We start from the raw sequence: 16,587 nt of genomic DNA on the forward strand, positions 1-16,587 counted from the left end.
GTTGCTTACTATTACACAGAATTCTCTACGGATTCCCTGGCTTTCTGGTTAGGCTGACCTTTCTGGTCCATGAAAGGCAGTTGTAAAAGCTATATTTGCCAGACTTTTCATAAACCAGTTGAGTGTAGAGAGAAAACTGGATAATTGACAAATGTTATATTGTGTGTATGTGTCTGTGTCTGTCTATCTATATATGTTATCTATTTTTTATTTAGATTTGCAAAGTGTGGATATAGAAATAAAATTAAAATTTTTTACCTGATATCATTTTTCAAAAGATCAAGGACATTTTCATGAAACTTGTGTGATAGACTTAAATTCGGAATAAAAATACAGACTTTCTAAAGTATTGACAGTTGGCAAACTTACTCAACAATATATTTTAGAGTGCCTGTATTTTAAAATAAGAAGTCCAATGATATAATATTGGTCAGGGTATGAATTTGAAAGTATGTGAGTCTGTATGTGACAAAATAATAATATTACATATAAGCCTTACCTTTTACAATTCCTCTTTCATCGTTTTATATTTTTAAAAAGTCATATATAAATATTTGCTAAATATTAAAAACATTAGAAATTAAAACTATTCTGGGCCATAAAAAAAAATCTAAGAAAAAGCCACAAGTGACACATAACAGTGGCTCTTCTGTTTCTCCTTCTCTATTAATGGTATCTATATTTCTTTTTCAAGTCTTTATTACATTGACTAACAGCCAGCACTGTATCAAATAGCTATGTGATAATGAGGATCTTATTTTGCACATCTAGATAAAATTCCTATGAGATTTTGCTAGTAAATATAATGAAGCTCTTGGTTTAAAATAAGTTGTCTTTATCATCTAAAGAAGATTTCCATTCTTATTTATATATTTTTACTAGGAATGGTTGTTGAATTTTATCAAATGTCAGCTCTACATGTATTCAAGTGTTTATAGGATTTTAATCAACCTGTTACAAATCTATTAATAAATTTTCTTATGTTAAATCATCTTCATATCCCTAGGTTTAAGTTGGATTGAGTGTAATGAGATATTCCTAACATGGGAATCACTTTTCACCATCTTAAGTTTTAAGCGTTTATTAATATTAAAGATTGATCTATAGTATTCTCTTGGATTTTTTAATTTAAGGATTAAGATTATACTAATTCCTTATAATCCATAGGAGAGCTCCCCATCTTTTTACATACTCCTAAAGATGAAAAACCCTCCTTTTTCTTTCTCTATCATCTCAATTTTAATCCCTCTAAAATAAAGAATGGAAGATAGAAATGTGTGATAATATAAAGTTAAATCTGACTATAATGAAGAAATTGAGGCCAATTTAATAAGTTAAAACTTTCCCTGGTTGCACTTACATCAGCAACTAATACTCAGTACTGGTAGTCTTGATTGCTTTACGGTGTTGGTTGCTATGAAATAAGGAGCCACATCAATACATAATGTGAGGAATTAATCTGAGAAACAGTCCCAGATGACTTTCTTATGGATGCATGTTGTATCCTGGGAGTACACCAATTCTTCCAAATATCCATGTATATTTATTAGAAGCATAAAGTTTTGTGTAGGCTTCTGCATTTTCCATTGTAAAAGATGTAACACCCTATACAGAATTAATATTCATTATTTGTACCAATATATTATATCTGCTAAATTGTAATACTCTTTTAGGGGTTAAACCTGCTTACACATAACCAAAGGCATTGCATTTTAACCTTTTCTTTTCTCACAGACAACATTGAATATTTGAGGGAAGTTCTTCACCTTTTGATAGGAAAAATGAACAGAAACCTAAAATTATACATTAAATGCTAAGGTTTTTATCAATCTGTTATAACGCATTGAGGAGCCCTAAGTTAAATACATGTGACCTCAGAAACATTAACTACTTAAGTGGTCTTTGGATACTTTGGCCTTCAATAGGATTGAATGAGAGTAGTGCTTAAACCTTCATCCCAAATACACTTTTTATGCTACAGATAATTAATAGCATAGCTTTTATATCAAGTATATGAAAAAATTGTCACAGAAAGTGGCACCCTTTCCCCGATTAATATATTTTTGATCTTAGAGTACAATAAAAGTTCTCCTAGAATTATAAAGATAAAAATAACTATATCTTTTTCCTACTGTGTGATTTTATACCTCACTTAATCTCTGAAGTATTCCTGTCTTTTTCTAAGAATATATGCATGAATGTATGTATTTCTTTATCATGCTCCATGTTCCTTAACAACTAATTTGAAGTCACATTAAATAAACCTGGCTATGCGAAGGAGTATCATCCATGTCTAGTTTGGCCTCTTTTTTTTTTTAACCTAGAAAAATGCTGAGGTTCTACATATCTAATACATTAAATCTTGACTAATTTTTAAATTTAGGTATCAAAATTTTTGTTATAGATGTAATTTATGTCTATGTCTTCCATAAAATAACAAATCACATTCCACTTCTAAGTGCAGTTACCTCTCTATACATGTATCTCATTTTCAATGCTCTGTTTTAAACTCCTGGAAAAGAAAACATGTCGTTTTTATTTGTTTTCTGTGTGATGAGAAATATAATCCCTCTGATTTATCACCCCACATTTGTCCTGTTACAGGCACACACACACACACACACACACACACACACACACAGCTTCTGTAAATTCTGACATGTCTATGATACTTTCTATTTATAATTCTTGGCAGGTGCATTTTAATAAAGCTGCTAAATGCTGCGGAGTGTTGCTGAAGTTTGCAGAAGACAAGCATTTTAGACTCTAGAGGCTGAAAGTAGCAGAGAAGTATGCATACGCACCTCAAATCCACAGAAATCTGAGTTTGGAGCACTTCATCTTCACCAGGGATTGGGAAACTCAAGATCTGAAACAATCTGATCTAGCGCTCTTGGGAAGGCAGGCCCAGATGACTCCTGGTTATGAAGGAGATATGTTTAATCTTCACACAATTTTTGATACAAGAAATCAATTTTCAGGTGTGGACATTTATGAGTTCTGTGCTACCACTTGATGTTTCTTACAGAACAAACCTTTTGCACATACAGAATCTCAATAAGTAAAACCATTTAAAGCAATAGATTTAAAGTTAGAAATACAAGTATTAAGGATGGTCATCAAGAAGTAGCTGGATAAGTCATTTTTTTTCAGTATGTTTACCAAAATCATTTGTACATCTCAAATAATTACAGCTTTTCCATTATTAATTGGTATACAAGCTCAACTTTTCATCATATTTTGAATGCACTTGCAAAAATTTGTATGTATACGTTATTTAAGTTTTTGATACTTTTATATTTTTTCTTTCTGTGTGTTTTTTGGGAGCTAAGATCTTCTGATGTGCATGGACAATTGGTCATTTGTTTCTTTCAATTGACTAATTGTGCTATAATGTTTCTCAAATCTTTGCATGCTTCAGAAAAAGGTCTCACTTTGGAAAGTGAATTTATATAAATGAACCTGGGAAAATCTGACATTGTTGTGTGTATGCACAAATAACATATTAATTGCCAGATTTTCTTCTGGTTTCATGTAGGAAAAATTCAATATTACATACAAATACAATATATATTTAAAATAGATTCCAATATGTTAGGCTCTTACATAGTTCTAACATATGTCACTCAGTATTCACATCATGAAAAAAGAATATTTCTTAAACTAATTTTCCATCTCAGGGATGTCAAAACTATAAAAGGGATAATGTTAACAAAATTATGCTTAACACCACTAAAAATAAAGGTGCAGGTAGTATTGTGAGCCATCTGGAACTCCCAATGGAGGGCTATGTACCCTCCCTCACACAAACACACAGACACTCCTTCCCTCTATGGGAAACAGAAAACATCTGTTTGGTTTTTTGAAAGGCTGCCAAGTATGCATTACAGCAGGTACCATCAGGTTAAACTGTGTAACCAAAACAAGCACTAATCGCATTTAGCATCTACACACTTTTTAATGACCATAATGTCTCATGTCAAAGGAACTTTTAAATATTGTTTTTGAAACATTAGAATTACATGCAATTGGAGCATCTTAGAAGGAAATATGCATTGAAATATTCAGAAAGCTGAAACTAGTAATTACAACTTTAATTAGATTCTCTGGATTTTATATTTTTATTCTCCTACTTTTTTTTTTCTTTTCTGTTAAATATCTATTCACTCAAATTCCCTTTTTTTTTCTTTTTTTTTTTTTTTTAGATAATACTGGAATAAACTTTGTGCCAATATATTGTTTACCCTCTTTCTTCCACTTATTTGGGCAGTTAGTACAAAAAAGATAAATTCAGAAATCAATGGCACTGTTTCTTCAAAGTCTAATGACTATAAATAGTATCATAGGACTCAAATAATTATTGTCAAGGAAAGCTATGTAATTTAAAATGTTACAAGGAAAATTAATATGTCAGGATATTTATCGGAGTGCCCAAATGTGCAGCTACAAACTTATCTCTAAAAATATATTCATTTAGAAGGCTACACCAATCTTACAAATAAAAGAGTTTCTGATTGTTTTATGAGCAATTTATACAGTTCTCTTCATAAGTCTTCAGAGACCTGTACTGATATTTTTATATCTGTGGTTGAATCAGAATAAGAAGTTTAGAATACTTGTACTTTTATTCCTTTTTACGTTAGCAACCATTCAATTACAATATTGTGTTTAACTATTATCATCATGAAGAGCCATAAAATATTCTATGAATAATGCTTATACTCTTGATTATATACTGTATTTTTATTTTAGTATAATTCAACATGTTAGAAACTATTAGAGGCGGTCTGCCATCGTCTGACATATCTTCTTTCATATTTCTACACTTAAAGATATTTCCTATCAGTGATTATTTTTAAAATTTAAATATGTTAAATTAAATATTATATACTAACCTATATTTCCTGTTAACCAAAGGAATTTTCTTTCACAGTCTTTAGTATGTTTGGACGCACCTCTAGCTTGCCTGTGTGATGAGCTACACGGATTTCTCCCTAGTAAAACAACCATAACCACTGAAAATTATATAAAAATATAAAAACGTATTTAAAGTCTCTGGAAACCGTCCTAAATGTCATGCCAGAAAAGAAGAAACATGGATTGAAGATAAGCTCCTAAATATCTGTAACAATGAGAGTCTAGGATTTAATCCACTCAACTTCTTCCTTTCCCTCCTCATTTTCTCTACTCACTGAGATGAAAGCTCTACTCCTGGTGGATGCAGCCAACAATTCAGGACACCCTCTCAGTCCAACCCAGTGTAGGGCTAAGGCATGTCTCTGGGACGGGCAGGCCAGAGGACTAAAATCAAGATGTGGGCCTGCAGAGCATAAGCTCGGTTTACTGCTCTCTGGGTCTGGTGGCCCTTGGAATTCTGTGGCTGGCCACGGCATCACTCCAGTCTCTGTCTCCATTTTCACTTGGCCTTTTCTACTCTTTCTGTGTCCTCTTCTTTTGTAAAGGCGTTGGATTTAGGATCTGGATCCTAAATCCAGATTCCTAAATCTGGAATGATTTCATCGTTAGGTCTTTAACTATTTACAACTGCAAAGATTCTATTTCCAAATACAGTCACATTCTGAAGTTCCCGATGGACATAAATATTTGGGGAAACTGTTCAATCCACTACATGCATGAAAATTTGGAAATTTTGGTGGTGGAAATTGCAGAAGTCAGAAACACTGGTTTGGCTTCTTTTCCATGATATACTAACTGTGGGATTTGGGGCAAAATACTTAAAACTGTGAATCTCAGAAATCTTACTGGGGATTAAAAAAATGATGATAATGATTTCTATCTCAGAAAGTAGTAAGAGGATTAAAAATCCCGCGTATAGGGGTACCTGGGTGGCTCAGTCAGTTAAGCATCTGCATTTAGCTCAGGTCATGATCCCAAGGTCCTGGGATCAAGCCCTACATTGGGCTTCTTGCTCAGCAGGATGCTGCTTCTCCCTCTCTTTCTCCTCCCTCCCCCCATTTGTGCTCTCTCTCTCTCTCTCTGTGTGTGTGTCAAATAAATAAATAAAATCTTTTAAAATGTATGTGTACAGAATGCTTTCATGCTCTGACTTAGAAAAAAGAACTTTTTGATAAGTGGGAATTTAAAAAAATCACACGTCAGAATGCCTGGGTGTCTCAGTGGTTGAGCATCTGCCTTTGGTTGAGGGCGTGATCCCAGGGTCCGGGAATCGAGTCCCACATCGGGCTCCCTGCAAGGAGCCTGCTTCTCCCTCTGCCTGTGTCTCTGCCTCTCTCATGAATAAATAAATAAAATCTTTAAAAAATCACCTGTCAAAAGTAAAATTGTAATAATAACATGTGGATCAAGGCTTTGAATTCAAGTGTTCCTGACTCAAATAACTCGTCCACAGATTTTATGATTTTATTCTTCTGGTACATGTGGAATTGTATTAAAATGTTAAGTCGTTCTAGGGGGACTGCTCAAATGAGATCTTTTTAAGTAAAGTATGTTTATATTAATATTAGTTATGGTTTGTGGTTATTCCATTTAGGATAAGTTGCTAATGGCCTCTGATTCAACTTTTGCATAAACAGGGCAAAGCGCTTATCGTATGTAACCCAATTGGAGGATATCCAGAACCACAAACCATGAATGATTCTAAAGAATCTCTTACAAGGAAAATACACAGTCAAACGCTGATTAGAAATAACAATCAAAACAGATACACAATGTTAAAAATGGGAACCTGTATTATCCTATATTATTATTAAGTTAGAAAATTTTAAAAATATGTTTGTTCAGAGGCTGCAATTAAGGCAATTGAACTAGATATTAAATAGTTGTTTGAGAAAATTGAATTCAATTCATAATTGGGGACATTTATGGTGATTTCACTGATACACTTCTGAATATGCATCTTTTATAATTTCACTAATCAAACCACTTCACAATTTCCTTTGCTTTTTTACTCTTACTTCATATTCTCATTTTTAAAGAACATATTTGTTGAATTTTAAGATTAAGTAAAAGAGACTTTAATATTGTGCTTTTTCACATATTGAAATATAGTAGGGCTGTTCAAATGAACTAAATCAAAATGTACCAACATGAATAAGATTCAGAAAATTAAGTTGAATGACACAAACAAGTTGCAAAAAGAATTATTATGTCTATTTAACAAGAAAGTGGCAACGCTACATACTCCTCATACTTACAAAACTATGTATTAAAAGTATGAAACACAAATGAGACTGGGCACAGCGATGTCACAGCAATAATTACCTCTGAGGAGGTCAGGAGAGAAAGGACTGGGTGTGTGTGAAACTTTGGCTGCTAATATTTTATTTGACACGGAGAATGAAAGAAATTTGAAGCAAATATGGCAAAATAGTAACTCATTTCTGCTGTGAAACTTTCTGTATATTTTATACATATGATCATTTTTAGTGTGACATGGATAGAGCCATCAAATTGAACTAGCAGAGTTCCTGTCTAATGAAAACAAAACAAGCAAAGCAAAATAAAATGTGCGATAGTGCCAACCAAAACCCAAAACATCTCTTCTTGTGTTAAAAAATTACAAATGAGATAGCCAAATTCTTCTCTGCATTTTTAGAATAAGAGAGAAATGCCACTAATTTTCATACAGGCATGCTTCGTTTTATTGTGCTTCGCAGATACCCACTTTTTACAATTCGAAGGTTTGCAGCAACCTTGCATCAAACAAGTCTATAGGTGCCTTTGTTGCAACAGCGTTTGTTCATTTCATATCTCTGTGTCATGCTTTGGTAACTCTCATATATTTCAAACTTTTCCATTATTATTATATTTGTGATGGTGATCTCTAATCAGTGATTTTTTTTTTAATCAGCGATTTTTAATGCTACTGTTATAGTTGTGTCAGACCACCATGAACCACGTCCTTGGAAGACAGCAAATTAATATATAAATGTTGTTTGTGCTCTTGCTGCTCCACACACTGGACAGTCCCCATCTCACTCTCTCACCTCAGGCTTCCCCATTTCCTGAGCTACAACGATATTGAAATTGGCTAACGCATAACCCTACAACGGCCTCTAGGTGTCCAAGTGAAAGGAAGAGTCAGCTGGTGCAGCAAACTTCATTATTTTATTTTAAGAAATTGCCACAACCACCTGGTCACTCGGCAGCTATCAGGGACGAGATAGGACCCTTCACCAGCAAAAAGATTGACTCCCTGAAATTTCCTGAAATGATGGCTAGCATCTTTTAGCAATAGAATATTTTTAAATGAAAAATGTGACCTTTTGAGATTTAATGCTGTTGCACATTTAACAGACTACGTATAGTGTAAACATAACTTTTATATGCACTGGGGAACCAAAAAACTCATTCGACTCACTATTCCTGTGGTCTGGAGTCAAATGTGCAACATTGCGGAGATACATCTGTCGTCTTTCTGTTCCTTCTTCTTTCTCCTTCCCTGGTCATGTGGTGTCTACTCTTGCTTTGAACAGAAGCTGACCTAGGACAAGCCAAGCCACTGGCACCACTGATGTCAGATGTCATCACCTGAACTCAGTTGAGCTACAGCTTCACATGAGAAGCTTCACATTAGTGTAGCATGGTTAGTAGACGGGTCCCTTCCACTCACTTCTACAGTGCGCAAGTGTGTGTTCACACAAAGCCACCTGCTGAACTTCATCTGTGCACATGAGCCTTCCTTACAATGAACGGTTTTTGTGAGAAAGGTGAAGGGAAGCTGAGCCAAATGGGGAAGTGAAGAGGTTTGCCCAGTGTGGAACTGGAGAAGTCATATGGACTGATGTTTGTGTCCCCACAAAATCTGCTTGTTGAATCCCTTCTCACCAATTTATGGTATAGATGGTGCGGTCTCTGGAGGTAATGAGGATTTGATAAAATCATGAGGATAGAGCCCTTACAGGAGTCCAAGTTTTTGCTTCTTCTCTTGGCTCTCTGACCTGTGATGACACAAGAAGTCAGCACTCCACAGCCTGGAAGAGGGCTCTCACCAGAACCCAACCATGGTGGGTGGCCCTTGGACTCGGATTACCATACCCCCAAATTGTGAAACATAAATTTCTGTTCTCCAAAGCTGCGCCATCTATCCCTGTCATAGTGGCCCAAGCTAAGACCAGAAGTAGGAAAACTATAAGTATAATATCTACATTCTAATTTCAAACAATTTCAATCAAATGTCTCTCATTTTTGCATAGAAATAAATTAAAGAATAAAGTTTATAATCTTCTAAATCCACTTAGACTTGAAGAATCCTATTTGGAAACTAAACCATTAAAGGAAAGTTGATTATAGAAATTCTATTTGCTTAAATATTAGAATAGTAAATTTAACTATTAAATAAATAAGTTTAAATGTTAATATAGTAAGTTAATAACTATATTAGAGAGTATAAGATCCATCTTCCTGGCGTGAATTTGGGTGGCAAAGCTAATAACAGGCTGTGAGCTTTCACTTCAGAAATCATCCTGCAATTGCAAACCTACATCCTCACTGCTGGGAACGTAAGTCTGAATTATAACTTAACGGATGAAACAGATAAGGTTATTTCCAACTTCTGACTCTTCACTGTTAGTTTACTGTTAACAAAAAAGAATTTGATCAAATTTAGGATATCAAATTTATTTTACACTACTTGTTTAAAAATAATTGCCTGTCTTTTTTTGGTGTATTGATCCTATGCAGAAAGAGGTGCCCACATTTTTTAATTAGGTGTTCATCTGCAGCTAATAGTACATATATGTACATGTGTGTGCATATGCATACTTTTATATATAGTGTTATATTTATAATGATATGTCTTATATGTGTGTGTGACATACAATTAGTTATGTTCCACCTATTTTGGATGACTAATTTGCTTTTGTCATTTACTATCTGATTCAGAATTATAACAATGATGTTTAAAAACTTAGTTTGATTAGTATTTGAATTAAGGCTCTAATAACATTGAGTCGTTTTAAACTGAAAAAAGAAAGTATTACTAATAATTGAAATAAACCTAAGGACATTTAGAGACTAATCACAATATCTAACTTAGAATGACACTGGATTAATTAATTTCCACATTTTCTATGTTTGCTAAAAGCTAACCTCGTCCTAAATGATAGGGAAGAAAAGTAGGGGAAAGTACAGAGTATAGCTTGGCCACTTTGGATCCTTGGGGAAATCTAGTGAGCTAATGAAAATGTTTACTAAGCCAGCTCTAATTTCCTTCAGAATTGCTTTTAAAGATGTTTTCTTGAACTACTGCCTATCAAACTTAACATTTTGGAAAACCATTTTAAGGCTATTTTCTGAGGATTTTTACCTCAAGCTCCCATCATGTTTTCTATTTTTTTTTTATCAAATACCATCACTTATGTACTATGAAATATGCCTGATAAGCCTATAATTTCTAGATCACTGTTATTATTGTAGTATTTTTTTCTTTCCTTACCTTTTTTGGAAGAATCTTTAAGGACACCCATACAGGGTCACCTGGGTGGCTCAGTGGTTGAGCGTCTGCCTTCAGCTAAGGGTGTGATCCCAGAATCCCGGGATCGAGTCCTCTATCAGGATCCCTGATTCTCCCTCTGCCTGTATCTCTTCTTCTCTCTCTGTGTCTCTTATCAATAAATAAATAAAAATATTTTTACAAAAAGCACACACACATATAATTTAATAGTTATTTCATGGAGATTTAACTTTTTATGTTTAGTCTAAGGCATTCTAGTAACAAACAAATTTAAATTTTATATCGCTTTCTATGTAGGATTAATAAATTAGCTTTAGAAATGACACTCAGCTATATGAACCAAAAACATATATTAGAATTTTAATTTTACAACCGAAGGACATCAAGACGAGGAAACATGACAGAAAGGAACTTGATCTCCTCGGGCACAGTACTAACCCTGTATTTCTCCCCCTTTCCCTTTGAGTTCCTCAAACACAACAACTCTTTCCAGTTTTAGACCTTTCATATTTGCTCTTCCCTCTGCCTGGGATACTTTTTACATGGCTCAATATTCTTGTTAACCCATTAATCCATCACTTCACACACACGGCCACCTCCATCGACACTTAGATTGCCCTTAGATGCCACTTCTTCTAAGTAGACCACCATGACCACGTGTCACTTGTCACTGTCTGAAATTATTTCTTCATATACTATTGTAAGCCTTTCCTTCCTTTCAAACTCCGCTGCCCTGTCCAACTAGAACAAACTTAGTAAAAGCAAGGATACTGCTCCTTATTCTCTACTTCCTTTCTAGTAACTAAACGATGCTAGGCACATACCAGGGGTCAATAAATCTTGTTGATTTCTGAAATAGGTTTTAAACAGGAATATATACTATTATGAAATGAATGTAAATATGACATCTTTGGTCTACTTATAACAATTTGTTCAGTTTGCGTCTATATTTCCTTAATATTTTTTAAAGATTTAATTTATTTATTTGATGGATTGAGAGAAAGAGAGAACAAGTTTGAGTAGAGGGAATGGCAAACAAAGGAAGAGGGAGAAGAGGGCTCCTCAGGGAGCAGGGAGCTCAGACTCGGGGCTCGACTCCAGGACCCTTGGTCATGACCTGAGCCAAAGGCAGACACTTAACAGACCTAGCTAACCAGGCACCCTCTATATTTCCTTATATATAAATTTAAATTTAAGCAGGCATTTAGCCAACAAATGGTGTTATAGAGATTCTACTCTATCTACATTATGAGTCATGGGAACAAAAGATGAGATAGTACATTATATTTTCTTTAAAATTATACCAGCTAAACTCAAATATGAGACTAGAACTACACTCTCTATCGGTCCTTTATTGTTTTCATAAAACATGCTGAAATCTAGTTTAAAAGCTAAATGAGGGACTCCTGAGTGGCTCAGCGGCTGAGCATCTGCCTTCAGCCCAGAGCGTGATCCTGGAGACCTGGGATTGAGTTCCACGTCCGGCTCCCTGAGTGGAGCCTGCTTCTCCCTCTGCCTGTGTCTCTGCCTCTCTTGCTCTGTGTCTCTCATGAATAAATAAATAAAACTCTTTAAAAAAAATCTAGAATCATGCTTAAAAAAAAAAAAAAAGCTAAATGAATCTTTCAGCCTGTTTTGAAAATAAGAAAAGTCAAATAGTAAAAATGACATTGGATTCAAAAGAATTGACTTTCTCTGTGGCATTTCTTACTAGCAGTATAATCCCATGATATTTAACTATTCTGAGATTCACATGCTGTAAATGGAAATCATACCATGGGTTTGAGGCTTACGTATGAAAATATATTCAAAGTACCAGATAGAGTCCCTGGTAATTAATAGTCTCTCAATATATGTTATTTTCAGTCATCAAGTTAACTAGTGAGATAATCTGCATGGTTCTCATGATTCTAGCTGATTGGCATCAAGAATTGCCACATTGTCTTCCCAATCTTTTCTCTATTACAAACTGGGAACATTACCCATCAGTGCCTCAGGTTATGCCATTTGAACACTCATTGTTACCTCCATGGCTTCATTATAGCACCATGAAGTCCTTAAATTAAATAGAAGTAGAAGGTATAAAGATTATTGTTCATTAATTACTTCAATTCCTGTTTATTAGCACTTTGTTTTTGCCTCATTAAATTTCAATCAAAACTTCGACTGATGGGAAGAAAAGGTAGTGGTTCCCTTTCTGTGAGCAACTGGAGAAGGCTACTTGACCAAAGTCTTTCTGATTGTCTGAAAAAAAGATTGAGAGTTAAGAGAAAGAATCCTCCTCCTTTATTCTAGAGAATTTGGCAGGGCTTGCATTGCTAGTTCTTCCTCAATCTTCTCGACCTTTAAACCCCCATTAAACGCTGTTAAGTATTGAGTAAAACCTAAATCTTTTACACAAAGAGTTATGAGAACATCATCACTTGATAAATTGCTTCCTAATTATGCAATACTACTATTGTCTCTTTGTTGGACCAGGAAAATATACGGTCACAATGGACATGAATTAAAGTAAAGTGCAGAACCAGTGAATCTCAAAGATGCGATATTTAATATGAGCTTCTGAATGTCAACGTGACGCAAGTATTCTGACACTGTATACAAATACCTAGAATAAAAAAAAAATATATATTTCTTTTTTTTTTTTTGCCATGCTCCAGTATATTCATGACCTTCTTCCTCTTAAATGTCTATATCTCTTTTATTTTATTTTATTTTTTATTTCTTTTTATTTTTTGGCCTATGTGGTCATGTGTGATGTTCACACTGGCAAGATACGCAGTGGCCTGTAACTGCCATTAGCTGATAAAGCACTGATTTTAATTCAAATTTTCTGAATTCAAGGCTCATGGGATAAGAGTAGTTTTAAGTTTGGAAAGGAAAGGAACAACAAGCATTGTAGGTAATGATTTAGTGCAATTTACTTGGAAAGTATTTAATTAATGATAGCCGTGGTATAATTTTGCTTTTCGGATATTTAATGTGAGGACTTTGAAGTCCCCCAGCTGCCCCCAAAGCCTAACATCCAGCTGCTGGGCTGCAGCCAGGCAGCATTCAAAGACCACTGCTTCAATTAGCTCCCCCCTACTTAGAACAGGTACTTATTGCCAGTAGTGATAAGTTAATCAACTAATGAGTCGATTAAAGAAGTAATTAAAGTGTAAAACAGCAGGAAGGGACTTGCTTTTAAAAGATGCTGTAATACTTAAGGTTAAGTCAAATCAGCTTACTTATATTACACCAGGTCTGTCTAAAATAAAATCTTCATGTGGCTCTCCGCACTGGTGAATTCTGCGGAATTAGTTAACGTAATCTGTGTGGCTATTTACTGTTGCCGTAGAGCCAGGGAAAATTTACTCGTTTTAAAAAATTCTCTGTAAGGGCCACTATGTGTCAGGAACTAAAAGGTATGCAAGGGGGAAACAGATTTAAAGTGCCCATTGTTTTAATAATTGTGCCAGGATTATGTGGATCAATTGTACATTTGACCAACTTCCCTTGTAGCAGCATTGTGCAGAAGAATGAATGCACGTAAACTCTATTTTGACAATATCTGCATGTTCTTTGAATGGTTCTTAAGTTTGATGTTTATTATATCTCTGGGGCAATCCTTTTATTTGAACACAACTTTGAAATTATAATGGAAATCAATGGACCTGTATGATTAAAGGCACACGTACTCAATGACACACATTTTGTAGAATGTGTATTTGTGGTCACATTGCTCAATGTAGTACATTACTACTTAGAGGTTGGAGATGTTCTTATGCTAGTTCCTTGTTCCTAAAAATGTTTAGACAAAGTGAAATTAGTTCCCATTTTAAGAGAATCTTTCACTTTATGTCTTTATTAGTTCCTGTAAGGACAACAATTTTATATTGTTATCCCACTTTTCAGATTAAGAAATCTGAGGTAAAAGGTAATCATGGATCCTGCTCAGGCTAACACAATTTTTAACAGGCTTAGAAAGAGTCCATAGACTCATCTTAAGTTACTTGTATATACTATTAATCTCTGGGTTCTAGTGTTAGCCAAACCCTGAAAATGTCACTGTGAGGAAATTTTCGCTTTAAAAAAATATTTTTAATACTTTGTAGTAAAGGGTAACTTTAATGAGGCAGAGAATCTGCTCACTCCTTTCTGTCTGGGTAGAATAGAACACAGGTTTGCTGGAAGTTCCTTTACCATTTCACGTTATTTTAGCAGGCCTGATAGAATATGTGAAGTTTCCAGTCCCTTTTCTTAAGATCAATATTTAATCTCTATTACATCCAGCGGTCATAGTGATTTCCTCTTGGCACTGTCTCTCTTCCTAACCATGACACAGTTACTTCTATCAGTAAATCAACCAGATAAATCTCATCATGGCCAGAGCAGTGGCTCTCAAATGTGGTGTGCATCACCATCACTTGGAGTGCGTGTTGAAACAGACTGCTGGGCTCACCTCCAGGGCTTTGGAGTTAGGAGGCTTAGAATGGGGTCTAAGAATTTGCCTTTCTAACAAATTTTCAGATGATGTTGGTACTTCTGGTTGAAAGAGCACACTTTGGGGAGCACTGATGTGTAAAAAAGAGCAAACTCTTTGGAAAAGCAATGTCTCAGAGGTGAATCTTATATTTATGACAACATATGTATAATTTGGGGTGAGACACTTTATTTATGTAAATCTCAGTTAAGTTTTTAGATTTACTTATTTATTTCTTTATTTGAGAGAGAGAGAGAGAGCGCACAAGCAGGGGGAAATGGCAGAGGGAGAGGGAATGCAGGCTCTCTGTTGAGCAGGGAACCCAACATGGGGCTTGATCCCATGACCCCAAAATCATGTCAAAGGCAGAGAGACTGAGCACACAGGCACCCCAATCTCAGTTAATTTATTATAAAAATCTAAATCTACCTTACATTCTTCTTAGAAAATTATAATCAATGTATAATACATGGCATTTCAAGGGTATTCAGATATTATCTTTTGGATTTCTTGCTTTAGTGATATTTAAAAAACTGGGTCTATTAAGTATACTCACTCTTCATTCATTAGGCTGCATAACCTCTTTGAAGTTTGTCATCACTATTTTTATTATATTAACCTCTTGTAATATTAAAGATATTTTAATGATAGTCTAAATCAATATATTCCCTTTTTTTTTTCCTTTATGAGTTTACTGAAGAAGACCTTTACTTTCAAAATAATGATGCTTCCTCAGCCATGCTTTTTCAGGAAATGAGCCCTTTGATGGATTTATTTGTCTCTGATATGGCAACTTTATAAACAACATTTATGTTAGCTCTTCCAGTAGTTTCATATCAGTGCTGAAATACCTCCTCATGTCCTCTACCTTTTCCACTAGATTTTAAAAACATATTATTCATTCACAGTTATTTTTTAGAACCCTGTTTGATAGATTCAATATTGGGGCCATTGCAAGCCTCATAATAGATTGCTTTATCTCTTGACAGTGAGTTGTTTTTCTTTTCTGTCTTGTTTTTTAAGGTGTGCTTTTTACTTCTTGATTAAACACTGACAATCATTTTTAGCATGATATTTAAAAAAATTGGGAACATCTCTTCTCTTAGACCTTTAATGTGAGACACTGAGTCAATCTAGATAGGAATTGCTTGGGTTTGGATTATCTATCTCTCTCCTTCCATACACGTGTGAGCCCACACACATACACACACAGAGCACAATATCTATATTTTGTCAGATTGATTAAAGAATAAATATCAAGATAGAGATTAACTAAAGGTGATGTGAGTAGATATTTATCTTATATTGAAGATAGGTAAAAAACTAATGTGAAACATGAAGATAATAGTGTAAAAAAAGTGAATTCAAGAGCTGTGAAACATTCTAAAATAGTCTAAGCTACAAGTAATTGTAGTTACAGAAGAAAGAAAGAGGTAAGGTAGGAAAAAATTTGAAGAAGTCATAAATGAGGATTTTCCAAAATTAATGAAAGAAAATAAGCTATGCATCCAAGAGCTTTTGATAACCCTATCAAAACCAGATTTTTTTTTTAGAAAAGTAATATCATAGTCAAACTGCTGAAGGGCAGCCAAAGAAAGTCAGGGGGATAAGAAACTGCATTCAGAGAAGCAATGATAGGAATTAGAGAAAATTTTAATTTAATTTAATTTAATTTAATTTATAAATT

General features: G+C 34.4%; 1 long non-coding RNA gene across 1 annotated transcript in view; it reads right to left on the bottom strand.

Annotated features, from left to right (window-relative positions):
• LOC118351560 (uncharacterized) overlaps positions 1–16,587 on the bottom strand; it is a 39,032-nt gene that overhangs the window by 7,092 nt on the left and 15,353 nt on the right. Inside the window, exons 3-4 of the long non-coding RNA XR_004807154.2 lie at positions 10,418–10,585; positions 2,805–2,918 (exon numbers count right to left, since the gene is read on the bottom strand). This is a non-coding gene — a long non-coding RNA (uncharacterized LOC118351560). The remainder of the gene's footprint in view (positions 1–2,804; positions 2,919–10,417; positions 10,586–16,587) is intronic.

Source organism: Canis lupus, chromosome 19 (assembly GCF_003254725.2).
Source record: "Canis lupus dingo isolate Sandy chromosome 19, ASM325472v2, whole genome shotgun sequence".
Classification (NCBI taxonomy): Eukaryota; Metazoa; Chordata; class Mammalia; order Carnivora; family Canidae; genus Canis; species Canis lupus.